Below are 16,338 nucleotides of genomic sequence, written 5' to 3'. Positions count from 1 at the left end.
CACCCCCGCGACTCGGAGAAGATTTTGAAAATCCTGAGGAACAGGTCCACGATGCAGACCTGGTACCAAATTTTGCCTGACTTTTTCCTTTTTTGTTTTCTAGCCCCAATTCGCCTAGATTCAATTTTTTTTCCCAATAACTTTTTAGATTTAGGTGCCCATAACATAAACACAAGAATCTAACTCAAAGAAACTCTAATAATCGATCTTAAACTCTCAAGAACTCCTCAATCTCATCCCAAATTCAAGAACGAAAGCAAATCAAGAATACAACTCAAGAATATCAAATTCTCAATCTTTTTAGGACGAAATTACACTGAATAAAACATGTTTGGCACGTGGGTGAACGAACCCAACACTATGAAAGACTCACATACCTTTTAGGGATCACCCCTTGACGATTCTTGCTTCCTTTAATTCCTTCTTTCTCCTCTTATTTTCTCTTTTCTAAAAACCCTAACTCTTTTTCCATAAGCGTAAACTGACTAAGATCAGTTTAGACCCCAATTAATTACCCAAAATTGAAATAAAATAATTGGGTAAGGAAAAGACCAAAACACCCTTTAAAAATCCGAATTGGACATTTCCTTATTCAAACAGCCCAACTTTCAATGGGGATATCTCACTCATACGAACTCGGAATCGCGCAAACTTGGCGGCGTTGGATTGATCATTCCAAGATCTTTCCTACGATATCTGGAAAAACACCTAAATCATCCCGAGATCAAAGTTATGGTCGCTTGAAGTTGACCAAAAACTCAACTTTAACACACTTAAAAAATTCCAGATTTTCTTTATACTTTCCAAAAATGATTGTTTCCACTTTCTAACTTCTTTCTGGTTCTTTCTAGTTATGGGGTGTTACAATATCTCCCCCTTGGGAACATTCGTCCTCGAATGAGCTTACTCTTAGTAGGCTAAGGGTGTAACATCTAACATTCAGCTAAAACAACCAACAAGCAATGCAAATACAACATGCAATCTCATAATTTAAAGAGTACTAAGTATAGAATTAGTACCTTGTTCTGTTATTTCTCCAGATTCAAAGAGATGTGGATATCTCTTATTCATATCCTCCTCAGCTTCCTAAGTAGCTTTCTCAACAAACTGATTGCTCTAAAGGACTTTGACTGATGCTGCTTCCTTAGTCCTCAACTTGCAAACTTGGCGATCTAGAATCTGGACTGGAATCTCTTCATAAGATAAGCTATCCTTGATACCAATATCTTCAGTTGGTATGATTAATGAGGGATCTCCCATGCACTTCTTAAACATGGAGATGTGAAATACCGGATGAACCGCGGCTAACTCTTGTGGTAGCTCCAACTCATAAGCTACATTATCAATCCTCTTGGATATTCTGTAATGACCAATATACCGGGGATTAAGCTTCCCCTTCTTACCAAATCTCACAACACCCTTCATGGGTGAAACTTTCAAGTAGACCCATTCATCTACTTCGAACTCTAACTCCTTTCTCCAAACATCAATGTAGGATTACTGATGACTCTGCGTTGTTTTCAACTTCTCTTGAATAAAATTCATTTTCTCCATAACTTGATGAACTAAGTCTGGTCCTATCAACCCTGCTTCACCAACTTCAAACCATCCAAAAGGAGATCTGCATCTTCTCCCATAAAGAGCTTCATAAGGAGCCATTTGGATGCTAGAATAATAACTATTGTTGTAAGCAACTCAATGAAAGGTAGGGGATCATCCCAATTACCCTTGAAATCAATCACACAATCCACCTTGATACCTCAAAAACACTATCTCCCCCTTGTTCAAAAGCCATCACTTTTTGCTTATGAACACTTGCCTTTAATTCAAGCAATAAAGGATCTTGGTCTTGCATCTCTTTTACACCTAACGCTAATGATGATTCAGTCTCATTCATCACCACTGCTCCTCCTTCTGTGGAATCTATTAGACGAATTCCTAGTCATGCAAGTCTAAGCACCTCTTTTGCTAACTCTTTCTTATCTTCCACAAAATGGGTGGTACCACTCATAGATAAACTGCTCAAGTCATCAACAACAACATTAGCCTTACCTGGGTGAAAAAGAATACTCATGTCATAATCCTTGAGTAATTCTAACCACCTCATCTGTCTGAGATTAAGCTCTTTCTGACTAAACACATACTGAAGACTTTTGTGATCGGTAAACACATCCACATGAACACCATAAAGATAATGGCACCCTATTTTCAAAGCAATTACTGCGGCAGCCAACTCTAGATCACGGCTTGGGTAATTCTTCTCATGAATTTTCAACTGTCTGGAGGCATAAGTTATAACTTTGCCATTCTGCATTAATACACAACCCAAACCAACTTTAGATGCATCATAATACACCACAAAACCTTGAGTACCTCTGGTAAGATCAACACTGGGCAGAAGTCAACCTATTTTTCAATTCCTGAAAGCTTTTCTCATAAGCTTCAGACCATTGAAACGTCACTGTCTTCTGAGTTAACTTGGTCAAAGGAGACGAAATAGATGAGAACCCCTCTCCAAACCTCCTATAATAGCCAGCCAGACCCAAGAAACTCCTAATGTCAGTTGGAGATGTGGGTCTAGGCCAATTCTGCACTGCCTCAATTTTCTGAGTATCAACTTTAATTCCCTCTCCAGACATAATGTGGCCTAGGAATGCCACAGATTCAAGCCAAAACTCACACTTAGAGAACTTCGCATACAACCCTCTATCTTTCCAAGTATGGAGAACTATTCTGAGATGACTAGCATGATATTCTTCATTCCTTGAATAGATTAGTATGTCACCAATGAAGACTATAACAAATATATCTAAATAAGATTTAAAGACTCTATTCATAAAGTCCTTGAACGTTGCTGGTGCATTAGTCAAACCAAAGGACATGACCAAAAACTAATAATGACCACAACGGGTCCTGAATGCTAACTTTGGAATGTCACATTCCCTTACTTTCAACTGATGGTAATCTATACACATCCTAAGGGAACCATCATTCTTCCTCACAAATAAGACCGGAGCGCCCCAAGGTGAGACACTTGGTCGAATAAAACTCTTATCTAGGAGATCTTTCAACTACTCATTTAACTCTTTTAACTCTGTTGGTGCCATCCAATATGGCGAAATAGATATAGGACGAGTATTTGGAAGAAGGTCTATACAAAATTCTATCTCTCTCTCAAGAGGGACTCCGGGTTGATCATCTGGAAAGACTTTTAGGAACTTTCTTACTACTGAAACTGACTGAATAAGAGGTATCTCAACACTACAGTCATTAAGTCGGACTAAGCGATAGACATATCCCTTAGAAACTAACTTCATTGCCTTAAGGTATGAAATAAAATGACCCCTTAGGCACTGCTGAACTACTTTTCACTCTAAGAATGGCTCATTTGGAAACTGAAACCTGACAACTCGAGTTCTACAATCGACTGAGGCATAACGGGCATGAAGCTAGTCCATACCAAGAATGACATCAAAATCTATCATGTCTAACTCAAAAAAATCAGCCATGGTACTTCTGTGATTGAGGGAAATAGGATAATCACGATAGACTCTTTCTGCTAGAATAGAATCACCAACAAGTGTAGAAACACTGAATGGTTCACTAAGTTACTCAAGAATAACATCAAAATTCATCGCAACATACAAAGTTACAAAGGATAAAATCGCTCATGGGTCTAGCAAAGCATAAACATTAGAGTTGAAGACCTGGATCATACCAATGACAACATCTGGCGAATCCTCTTGCTCTTGGCGACTAGGGATGGCATAAAGACGGTTTAATCCTCCGCCTGCCCCTGAAGTAGATCCTCTAGATACAACTGCCCCACCAAAGAAGACTGGGCTCTATTCCCCCCCCCCCCCCCCCCATTACCATTAACCTGCTTATTCTTTGGACACTCTCGCATAAATTGCCGACCACACTTGAAACAACCAATAGAGCCATCACGACACATTCCTGAGTAGTTCCTACCACACTTAGCACATGCAGGAATCTTAGTACCCCCTTATGCCATACTACCTTGCGACTGTGCAGGTCTAGCTCTGAAATTTTGGGAATTCTGACTATTGTACTAACATTCGTTCCTTGGTGTAGGTGCACTAGCAGATGATGGAGTTGGTCCTTTCTACTCATGTTGGAAAGAAGACCGATTCACATTACTCTTTTGCTACCCGAATTCATTCCCTGATGTCTTAGCCTTCTTATTCTCAAACTCTTCTATATCCTTCAGTTGGTCCTTCTCAACTTATTACACATGGATCATCAGCCTTGCTATGCCCATATAACTTATTAGCATGGCTTCCTTACTTTCCTTACTTGATAGACGAGTCAACCCAACTACGAATAAACTCATCCTACTCCTCATGTTAGCAACCATCTTTTTGCTTCTCTTAGCTCACGAGGAAAGAAATGCCTCATGAAAGCACTCTCAAAACAGTCCAACCCACAATCGGTTACGTGCAAGCACGAGTTAGAAAGAAACTTTTTAGAGATAAAACTCTAACGCACGAAATGAGTATGAAAGAAGTGAGAAATTTTTCCTAAATGTTGTAGCCCCATAATTATAGATGTGGCGTGCTTCACACCAATAACTAGGACTCTACAGACACGGCTTCATAGACTCCCTAGGACTCTTGAACTCTGTACTTTGATACCAAGTTTGTCATTCCCCGAGCCTACACCCTTGGCGGGACTGGCACTCGAGAACCATTGTTGGCCCCAAGTAAACCCTAGGCCTGACTTACTTACAAAGCGGAAGACTTAACTCCTGCAAAACAACACCTTTAAAAGTAAATTGAAACTGTTCAATAAACACTTAGAATGTATCAAGATAACATTCTCTGGCCAAAAGTGGCAACTCAAGTCTCAACCATTAAAATAGGAAATAGAAAACTCAAGAACTAATATATGATTGTCTATCTATGAAGTCTTTAACCAACTTAGAGGGATGTCGGGACAGGTCCACGACATCCTGATGAACTAACTAATAAAACTGAAAGCAATGAAAAGGGATCCTCTGGAATGCAAAGAGGCTCACCAACAGACTCTAAACTGCTCACTAGATTAACGATGCGCTGGATGATGATCCTAGTTACCTGTGTCTGCATCATAAATAAGATGCAGACCAACTAGCATCAGTACATTGAATGTACGAGTATGCGTGTTGGAATGTTAAACAAGACATAAGCTTGAAAAGAGTCCGAATGAAACACTTTCTTGGGCTTTACTTAACTCAACTGATTTCAATATAAAGCAATGTAAATAAATGCAGTATAAAGAAAAGCTTTAAAACATGGTTTTCAAATATGTGTATTTAGAAATACAATGACAACCATGTATGTATGCAAAGATACAATATGAACTTTGTTTGTATATAAAAATACAAAATACTGGTGTGGGAGTTTCTCTAACCGACAACCATCACATAAGACCTATAGTGATGATACAACGTTTTACCTCACATTGCCAAGGACCGTCACATACCTTGCCGGAGGTATAGAACCTAACTCACTAAGTGGATCCACTAGTCTATGCTAAAAAGCACTAAAGGAATCATCTAAAAAGTATGACCCTTTTCTACCCATGGTGGCTACATGGTTTATGAGGGCTGTGAGTTGTCTGAACTCTCCCCCATAACGGTGCTCAATACTACTCCCAAAATATGATACTAGCTCTTATGTTTAAAAACATACTTCTTTCTGTATTTGAGCTAATTGCTCAAAAACTTTGCTCAAAGGCTATCTTGGAAATCAAAGTTTTCTCTCTTGCTTTATTGTGAAAGCATTTACTCTTTGACTGAAAACTAGCCCAAAGGCTCTTTACTGAAAAACTAGCTCAAAGACTCTTTAGAAATCAAGGTTTCCTTTTCTTGTTTAAATGTGAAAAACATTTTAACTCTTTGGGAATGCATAGTCCCCATATACTTTGAAGAAATGAACTTCAACTTTACTCTTTACTCAACTCAAAACTCAAGTCTTAAAACAAGGTTAAATCATTTGTAAAAGACTTTTGGAAGACTCTATGAACTTCTCTTTACTTGGCTCTAAACTTCTCTTGACTTGACTCTTAACTAATCTTAACTTGACTCTTAACTTCTCTTGATTTGATTATTAACTGATCCTTGAAATAAATTATGAATTCAAGGATTGTGATTTGTGATAGGTAAGATCTCATGATGTTTAGGAATGATTTTAGATAGATAAACAAGATAAAAGATCAAGAAATCATTGTCTCGAAGCAAATCTGCGACGCGGAGATGCATTAAATTATATGGTTGTGAAATAACTTTTGAGGCAGAACACTCCGTGAGACCCCCGCGACGCGGAGAAGATTTTGGCAATCCTAAGGAACAGGTCCGCGACGCGGACCTGGTACCAAGTTTTGCCCGACTTTTTCCTTCTTTGTTTTCCAGCCCCAATTTGCCTAAATTCGATTCTTTTTCTCAATATCTCTTTAGATTCAGGTACCCATTACATATACACAAGAATCTAACTCAAACAAACTCTAATAATTGATCTTAAACTCTCAAGAACTCCTCAATGTCATCTCAAATTCAAGAACGAAAGCAATTCAAGAATACAACTCAAGAACATCAAATTCTCAATCTTTTTAGGATGAAATTACACTGAATAAAACATGTTTGGCGCGTGGGTGGACTTACCTAACGCTATGAAAGACTCACATACCTTGTAGGGGTCACCCCTTGAAGAAATCCACAATCTATTCGTGAAGATCTTGACGATTCTTGCTTTCTTTCCTCCTTTCTCCTCTTCTTTTCTCTTTTCTCAAAACCCTAACTCTTTTTCCAAAAGCGTAAACTGACTAAGATCAGTTTAGACCGCAATTAATTACCCAAAAATGAAATAAAATAATTGGGTAAGGAAAAGATCAAAACTCCCTTTAAAAATCCGGATTGGACATTTCCTTATTCGAACAACTCATCTTTCAATGGGCATATCTTACTCATACGAACTCGGAATCGCACAACTTGGCGGCGTTGGAAAGATCATTCCAAGATCTTTCCTACGATATCTAGAAACACACCTAAATCATCCTAAGCTAGAAGTTATGGTCGCTTAAAGTTGACCAAAAACTCAACCTTAACACTTAAAAATTTCCAGATTTTCTTTATACTTTCCAAAAATGACTATTTCCACTTTCTAACTTGTTTCTACAATCAACTTTGTTTGACTAGGATCTCTTTCATCGATCCTAATCAAACAAAGGGGCAAGTTGTTGACACAAAATTTTGTTTGATATTTCTAAAGCTAATACTTTTTAAGTATTTTATTTTTTAAATATTTCAAAATACATGTTTTCCCAATTTAATGCAATTTGTTGATAATTATCCTTATTCTCAAAGTATCATGATTTTTATCGGTTAATTCTCTTTATATTATTTTGTCACAACCGATTGAATACGTTCAAATATTTGTTCATTTTTTATAAAATCATTATTTCTGGTAAATTGCATTTTTTACATGTCATTGATTACATTCATTACATTTTTTCATATTCATTTTATCTGTTACATTTGTTAATATTCATTTTGATATTTTGCACAGTCCAAAAATCCATTATAAGATTTCATACACAAATATTTTATTAACCGATTGTTTTGGCCCGTGATTTTAAGATAGTGATATTGTACTATTGGTAGTTTTCAATTCCTTATTTAAAGAATAGGTTGCTCATTAAGTTAAAGGGTGGTGGATAAAATTTTAGAGGTAATTTTCAGATATTTTCAATTGTTCATTATTATTATTTTTTCGGTGACAAGCACACTGGAGCTCCGCCGAAATCCGATGAGTCCACCACCATAAACCCCCATTCATTTTTTTTAGTTTTCGACGAAGTCCACCACCAGAATACAACCAACCACTCAATTCTTTCCCTTTCCTGCATGCTTTCTGATGAAGAGCCACCCATAACCACCGGAACACCCAACCTCACAATCCACTTCTTCATCCTCCTCTCCAGCTAAATTCATTGTCGGATCAGCCAATAAACTAGCTCAACCGGAGCAGCAAACCAAATCCCAAGCTTCTTTCCCCCCTTTTTCCGCCTGAAATCACCCAACCAGACCTCCATCACAACCCTTTTTTTTTCTCCGACCACACAAAGCCATACCACATCAAAACCCCAACCCAAATCCACCGCCAACATTGGCGGAACCCAATCAGATCTTGCACCACCAAGCTTCGGTGGACAACTCGAAGCAACAACACAACAAGATGAGCTTTAACTTCTGCCATTTCCGGCCAGCTCTTAACCGGAACAACGTCAACTTCGCAAACAAGTGATCCTTTATGTTGCTATTACTTTATTTTGTTATTCTTTCTGCGTTTTAGAGTTTGCCGAAGGGGTTCAAACTTCGGTCAATGTTATTCCCATTTTTGTTTTTGGTGCTTCTCTGACCGATTATGTCGAGTTTCTTTTTTCATTGCGTTGATTTATTTTGGGTATTGGTTCACCAATTTTATGTTACCACTAAATTGTGCATATTTTATCACCATTATTATTTATTTTATTTTGAATTTTTCAGTCACTCGCATCCTAAATTGATTGTGTTTTTTGTTCCGTTTACCTGTTGTTTGCTCCGGTTATTAATATCCTTAAATGATTTTGTTAATTGTTGTTTCTTTGTTTATTTTACTGTTTCTATTTCTTCTAATGAGAATAATGATTTTTTAAAATTTATTTATTTATTTATTGCTAGTTTTTACATTGATTTTGTTTGAAAAATTTGTCTGCCAGTATCTGTTTGTGACTAATTCTATTGTTTATTATTATTATTATTTTTTTTTTTATTATTATTATTATTATTATTATTGTTATTATTATTATTGTTATTATTATTATTATTATTGTTATTGTTATTATTATTATTGTTATTATTATTATTGTTATTATTATTATTATTATTATTATTATGTTATTTCTCTTTTGTCAATTTTTATCTTGCCATTAATCGTGTTATTGGGTTTTACAATTGTTTGTTTTACTGTTCATATTGTCTTAGGTTATTACTTTATGTTTATGATTTTCCCAATTTTATTAAGTTAAATTGGCCAATGAGAAAATCTCTTCGTCAGTTTTGGAGGTCTCCCAAATGTTAAAAGACGGAAATTTAGTTTAAGTTCATATATTTTGTTTATTAAAATTGGCCGATCAAGAAATTATCGTCGATTTCCAAGGTCTCCCTTGTTAATAAGACGGGTATTTTTAAGTTATTATTCGATTCATTTATTACTCATATTTATTTATTACTAACACTTTTATTAAGTGTCTTTACATGTACCTGGAGTTGCTTCCCATTGAAGTTATTCGAATGATGTTCGAATTATATTCTTATTCATTATTGTATATTATTGACGATAGGCAAATTTAGGCCGATTCTTATATTATTGTTTTATCATATTACTTGTGTATATTGCACGTTTATTATACGTGTACGTTATTGTTATCTCCTCCTCAATTTAAAAAAAAATGAATTCAGTTGAGACCCACAATTGTGGATTTCGAAGGATGCCTAATACCTTCCTTTCGGAATAACTTGAACCCCTTACCTAGAATCTATTGGTTTCGTAGACATTCTTTTAAGTTTGTTTATTTATTGGTTTCTTAGTTTATCCTAAAATTAGGTGACGACTCCCTTTAAACCATTTTACCTTTTCAAAATTCTTTTATTTTTAAAAAAAAATTGATAATCAGGTGAGTCATCGCGACGTTACGCCCTCTCAAAGGATGTCAACATTTGACACATTATTGATGTATTTGACACATTATTGAGATATGATTATATGTATCTAATTTTTATCAGTGTATCTTATTAAGTGTGTGTATCTAATAGATATATTGGAGACTTACGTATTATTGGAAATTTACGTATGTATTTGACACAATTTATTTTGTCACATATCCGAGTCTTGTCATATTTATATGGTCTTCTATTATGTATCTTAATATTATTATATATATATTATGTTATTACAATGTATCTAACTACTTCATGTTTATCTGAGATACATGTTTTTTTATATAACATATAAAATTGATACTTGATACATCAAATTATACATATAAAGGATACATCAAATAATGTTAGGTCATATAAATAGATACATGAAATTAATATAGCTCACATAAATAGATACAAGAAATTAATACTAGATATTTCTATGATACATATGAATGTATGGTATAGTAATCATGTATCTAAGTATTTAGTTGGTTGGATACATTATATATTAATAATAGATACATCAAATTAATAAATTCATCATTTTAAGACTAACAAATGAAACTAATCAAATTACATGACCAAGATATACATGTTTTTGTCTTTATTAATAATATAATAAAATGAAATTAATTAAACATAAATATAATCCTTGATTTCCTTATATTAAGGAAATTAATTGATTTAAATTTTCAGAATTAATCATTCATGTATTTTGAAATTTCTCAATAAATTTCCTAATTAAGGAAATTCGTTACAACCAATTAATTTAAATAAATAAAATATGTATCTCGATTTTAAAATTCACTAGATCTATGTATCTTGTGAATTCAGACTCATGTATCCTAACCACAAAATATGGTAGAGGAAGTAATATTTGAAACTATCGGAAATCTTAGTAATTAGGACGTAAACTAGTGGAATTTATGTAGTTTTCCCATTTTAATAATCAAACAATCCATAAAAAATAATCTATACATAACTAAGACAAGCATAATACACTCTAAGAAAACAATCCTAGTTTTCTTTTCCCAATATTTTTATAGTACTAGCATTTTATTTAGCTCAATAACATTTTGTCTTTCTTCTCCAACCCTATTAACACCAACTAAGAGATGCAAACTATTTCACAAATCAAAACATTCGTTAAAATATTTTTGTGAAATTATTTTTGCTTCTTGAATATTTAGTTAATGTCATCATTGTCAACTTCCATCTTAATCTTACGTATTTCAGACTATTTTACAAATCAAAACATTCGATAAGACTATAATCATAAGAATTAGTTTAAATAAACAACGAAAAGAGGAAAAAGTTAAAGTTACTCATGAGTGAGCTCTCTCATTTTTTTTCTTTCCATGTAACCATTTACCTCTATTGCACTACCATTCTTGAATCATAAACTTAAGCAGCTCCCTCTCAAGATTAAAAAGAGTTAATGTTTGAATATATAAATCTGAAGAGGGATTATTTGCAAAGAAGAGAAATACAAAAATTCATTTGATGTAAGTATATTATAGTTTCTTAATTTAAGATATAGAAAACCTGAAGCATGGTTAGCAAAAGTATTCTTGATACCTCAGCCATTTTCAAAGAAGGATTAATTTTGCTGTAATAAATTTGTATCTGTAATAAAATAATATCAACAAAATGTTATTTAAAATATTTTCATTGGTAGTTTTTGAAGCAAGTACCATTAGAGAACAATCAAACATTGAAGTATCTATTTCAAGATACGCATGTGAAGATTAGATTAAAATAAAGGAAAATTTACTCAGAAACAAGGACAATCAGAGAAATTAGTTGGAGAAACACTTACCATAACAGATAGCTCAAATTAGCCACAAGATATATGAATTTTGAAAGAAATTCAGTGATAGAAACTTTGATATAGCAGAGACCGAGAGATGGTTTGAAGGAGAGAGAGAGAAGCAAAAGGGAAGAAGTAGTTAATCTGTAAACAACGAAAGGGCCACACATCAGTAATGTGTTAAATCACATGGAGTATTGTCATGCCCCGTTTTTCTCAAAACGGACTTTCGACCTAACAACTCTTTTAGAATTTGAATGATCGAAGAGTCGCCACCTAACGAATTAAGGCGCGTTAGGGCACCTATCTAACCTAGATAAATCTAGCTAAGGTCAACGAACCAGAGATCAGGGTAAGGGTTCAAATTACCTTGAGGGAAAGGTGTTAGGCATCCCTTGAGGTCCATAAATGTGGGTCCCGATCGTATTTCATGCAATTTATGTGGGGGTTACAAGTAGCATTTAAGGTCACTTCATTTATTACTTATTAGCATGATGACTAGGTGATTATTAGCATTAAACAATTAAGATCATTTTGATTATTTTAATTAATTAATTAAGCATGCAAATCTAGGTGATATAATAAATAACTAAACAAATGCTAAGCAATTAATAAAGAGATAAGCGAGGAGACAGAAAGTAGACAAACATATAAGCAAATATCATTTTTATTTAATTAAACTACCCCAAATAAATATAATTATAAAAACAAGTAAAGGGAGAATGGAAAGGGAGATTGATAGACTTTGTGGATCAACACTCGACTTTTCTTTATTTCGGTCGGCTTCTCGTACGGACAGACAAAACCAAGGTTTGTCTTTAAGACCGAGTTGATGTCATCATCTCTGTAGGGCCTAAACTACCCCTACCCCACCACCACATATTTTTCGTCTCTAAAAGGTGCCTAGCGTCCCGGCTTAAGGTCCAAGAGGCATTGGACTACTATTAGGAAGGGTGTAGACTGAAATAAATTCTTGATAGGCCCACCTAGACACCAAGTCGAACAATTTGGACGCACATTTAGCACATAAGTCTCATATTGGCCTCTAGATTTTAATTAATATGCTGACAAACACGGATAGAGTGAAAAGGTCTCATGCTAAGTGTGTGGCAGACAAACAAATAATATAATAATATAATTAATTTAGAGGACATGAAATATTACAAGTGCAGAAATTTTTTAATTGCAATTATCAATTGATTTTACCAAGGAAGAAATTTATGACATAACGTTTTTTTCATTTTATTTATTGATTTTTAAAATATAGCAGATAAAGTGATCATACATGCAGAATTATTTACAACAATATCAGATTCATTTATTTATTAAAAAATATGATATTTTACACAAACAAAATCAGGACAGACTAGCCATTACTTCAAAACAGTGCCAATTAATTGTAAATTAATTAATTTAAAATAGTGCAGATTAGTCAGGAGTCGTTGCCAAGCCTGTTAATTCTTTATCATGCAGAAAAATGTCTAGACACTAACAATGCAAATAGTAGTCATGCAAGATGGTTTTATTCTGTTGTAACATGCTGGAAAATAATAACTGATTTATTTAGTGGCAGAAAATAATTGTAATGTAGGAAGAGTTGATAAGTGAGCAAAAATTATGCAGAAAATGGTTTCATCACGCAGATTGATCAAGAGTAGATTCTATTTCAATTTTGAAACATGCTGAATTAGTAGAGTATGGTTTTAACAAGCCATTTTATTTAATCTTATTAACACTGATCTTATTAGTTAGATCTTATAGACATAGTTTCTAAGTGAACATGCTGGAATTTATTAATAAAGCTCATATTACAAATAATAATTATAGCAAATTAGCATAAAAGCTCAAATTTTAATCCTTTTAGAGTAAAAAAACAAAACTTATGCTCATAACTTCTAAATAGAACATGCTCAAAATTATTATCAAACATAGACATAACTTCTAAATAAGATTTAATACTATTCAAAAACCTATATGCGTGAATCTAACTTTGTATATAAACATTAATTACTTCCCAATTTGTCATATAAAAAAGAAACGGATGATTAAGACATACAAAGGAAACATATAAAAATTATTATTTTATTATTATTACTATTATATACAAGTACAAGATCATTGTTATATATTTTTTATTTTATTTTATTAGATATAGTGAGGAATGAATAACAATTAAATTAGTCCTATAGGCATACTTTCTATGTGAATTGATATTTAAACTAATGAAGAAAGGCTAACCAATTATGCAGAAAGTTTATCAGCAATGAAGACCCAATTTGATTTGATACTAGACTCGAACACAGCAAAATTGAGTAAGGGAGCACTTTCGATGTTTCACCAGAGTATTAATTCTTTTAAGAGTAAAGAGTAATATTTTTTCAAGTATTCATATATGAGCAATGTGAGAGCAATGTGTGAATATGTAGAGGTGCCCCGAATCTATAATGAAATAAGAGGTCTGATTTATATAGTAAAGAAGGAGCACATAGTAAAGGGAAGGAAATAAATCTTGGGATTTAATTATGTATTTTCCTTAAACAAATCAAGAATTAATCAATCAAACTCCTTTTTGTCAATACAAAATAATATTCTACCATAAATAGCATATAAAAACTGCCTAACTTTAACTAAGGCAAGAAAGTCAATTAACAAATCTTACATTTTAATTACGCAATACAAAAGGGGGTTAACATTATTCAATGTTCTCATACACTATAATTTTACCAAATTAAATAAGAGAGTAAGAATCAATAAGCAACAATTATGGAGAGCTTATTTCAATCAAACATTACCAAATAAAATCAAGTAAGATTAGTTTAAGACCTAATTAAGATAAGGAAATCAATAAAGGATAGTTACTACCATAAATCAGGCGGAAAGAACTAATTATCTAAGGAAAGAGATAAACCACCCAACACAAATAACCAAACAAGAAGTTTCATATGAAATCTGTGAGCAGATATTTTAATGATCAAACTGAACATTGAAGCATAATTTATTCAAATTAGCTATGAAAAAGAGTTAATTCAAAATCTCCACGATTACAGAAATCAATTATGTACTATGACATATTACTGTAGCATGTTTAGTTGTTAAAAAATAGTTTTCCACAAATCAAGCACTTCAAACACAAATTGTGTTATAGTTAAGCTGCTTGAGCATATTCAGAATCAAATAGGGAAAAAAATGTAGAAATCGATGCACAATTAACATTGAGATAATTAGATATTAACGAGCGGATTTTAAACCAACTCAGTGAACTGGACACTAGCAAGTTAAAATAGATGCAAAACCAAAGAATTATCAACCCCAAAGTTTGGGAATACAGATCATAAATAAATGCCTATTATTCAAGCATCCAAAATTATAACAAGCATATTAGAACTGTAATATGAAATCAAGCTTGAAATAGAAAACTAATAGAGTTGAATAGATGAAGTAATAATTGATTTAAAAATACCAAAGACGGATATGTTGTGATCTGTCTAACGACCCAAAGCTTGGACTTAGCCGGAGCTTGCTTGGTCGGAACTTCTAGGACTACTGTTGTCACCCGCCAGGTGGCGGAGTGGTGGTGCTCACTTGCTCTCCTCGTCGGAGAAAGGAATGGAGGGAGGCGCTAGAGCTATCGTGTAATGACCCTCCAGGTCAATTTTAAATTAAAGCATTCATTCCATCGTTTAGAGCATTCCTGTAGAGACCCAAGTCATTTATGACTTGCTGGCACTGAATGTTCGATCGCCTGGTCGTTCGTATGGGTTTTAGGCCCGTTTCCCTGTTTTGGAGATTTTATAACTTGAAAAGTTGACTTCGGTCATAAATTCAGGTAAAAGACCTCAGAATAAAATTCTGACGATTCCATCAACTCCGGAATGGCCAAATTTGGCTGGTAGCATGGTCAACACGAGTATCGAGGCAATCGATACGAGTTTAGGGCCATTTGACGTTTTTGCCCTTGCAATTTGGCCTATAGTTGACTTTGGTCAACCTTCTTGGAAGACGTGCTCAGATGAAAATTCTGACAGCTAGGTTAGCTTCGGAATATCGATTTTGGTCTAGAACAATCCTTTGTTCACTTCCCGAGGTTTTAGATGCCCGTTGTGGGATTTGGCTCAAAACGATACTGGGTGTGGGACCCACTTTTCATCGAAGCGATCTCCAATGAAAATTTTGACTTCACCGTTGAGTCCAAAATAACATTTCCAATCAGATTCCATATATGGTTTGTGTTTTTCCGACTCCGAACGAGTCCGGAACATCGGAATTTAAGTTTGAAGAGTTGTTGAATTCTAACGCGGTGGTGATGTGGCAGAGCTCAGAAATGCGAGGGGAGGCTTCGTTTGAGGTAAGGAATCGAATTTAGCTACTGCTAGAGTGATTTCGGAATGAATTTTTGTTGAACTTTGAAAGGTTAGATCTTGATCATCTTAGGTCTGTTTTGAGTCATCTTGAGGCTAACTTGTAGAGTTTTTCACAAGGATCGTCGTGGCATAATCTGTTTGGGTTGGAAGGGTCTCATTTTTCCAAAATTTGGTGATCAAGGGGCTACCAAGTCGTAAGTTAAGACTTATTAATGATTTTAATTGTTGGGGCTGATTTACTATGTTTTAGGCATCTTTTTGTGCTAAATTTTGGGGTATTAGTTTAATAAGGTATTTGGGACGTTTTCATGAATTCATTTTTGGGATTCCAATTGTGGGTCCCACAATCCCGTTTTAGACCCAATTTTGGGTCCGTCTCCGAAAATTATAATTTTAGTGTCAACATATTCGTAATGACGAGGTGT

The 16,338-nt window shown here is 34.2% G+C and overlaps 1 protein-coding gene across 5 annotated transcripts in view; it reads left to right on the top strand.

Moving 5' to 3' along the window:
* Nucleotides 1-16,338, top strand: part of LOC125839081 (actin-depolymerizing factor 10-like) — an 858,671-nt gene that overhangs the window by 582,248 nt on the left and 260,085 nt on the right. The gene's annotated exons all lie outside the window — the stretch shown is intronic.

The sequence above is a fragment of the Solanum verrucosum genome, unplaced genomic scaffold (assembly GCF_900185275.1).
Source record: "Solanum verrucosum unplaced genomic scaffold, falcon-dt-bn FXZP01000163.1, whole genome shotgun sequence".
Classification (NCBI taxonomy): domain Eukaryota; kingdom Viridiplantae; phylum Streptophyta; class Magnoliopsida; order Solanales; family Solanaceae; genus Solanum; species Solanum verrucosum.
Note: the sequence above shows the minus strand (reverse complement) of the source record. Positions and strands in the feature narration are given on the sequence as shown.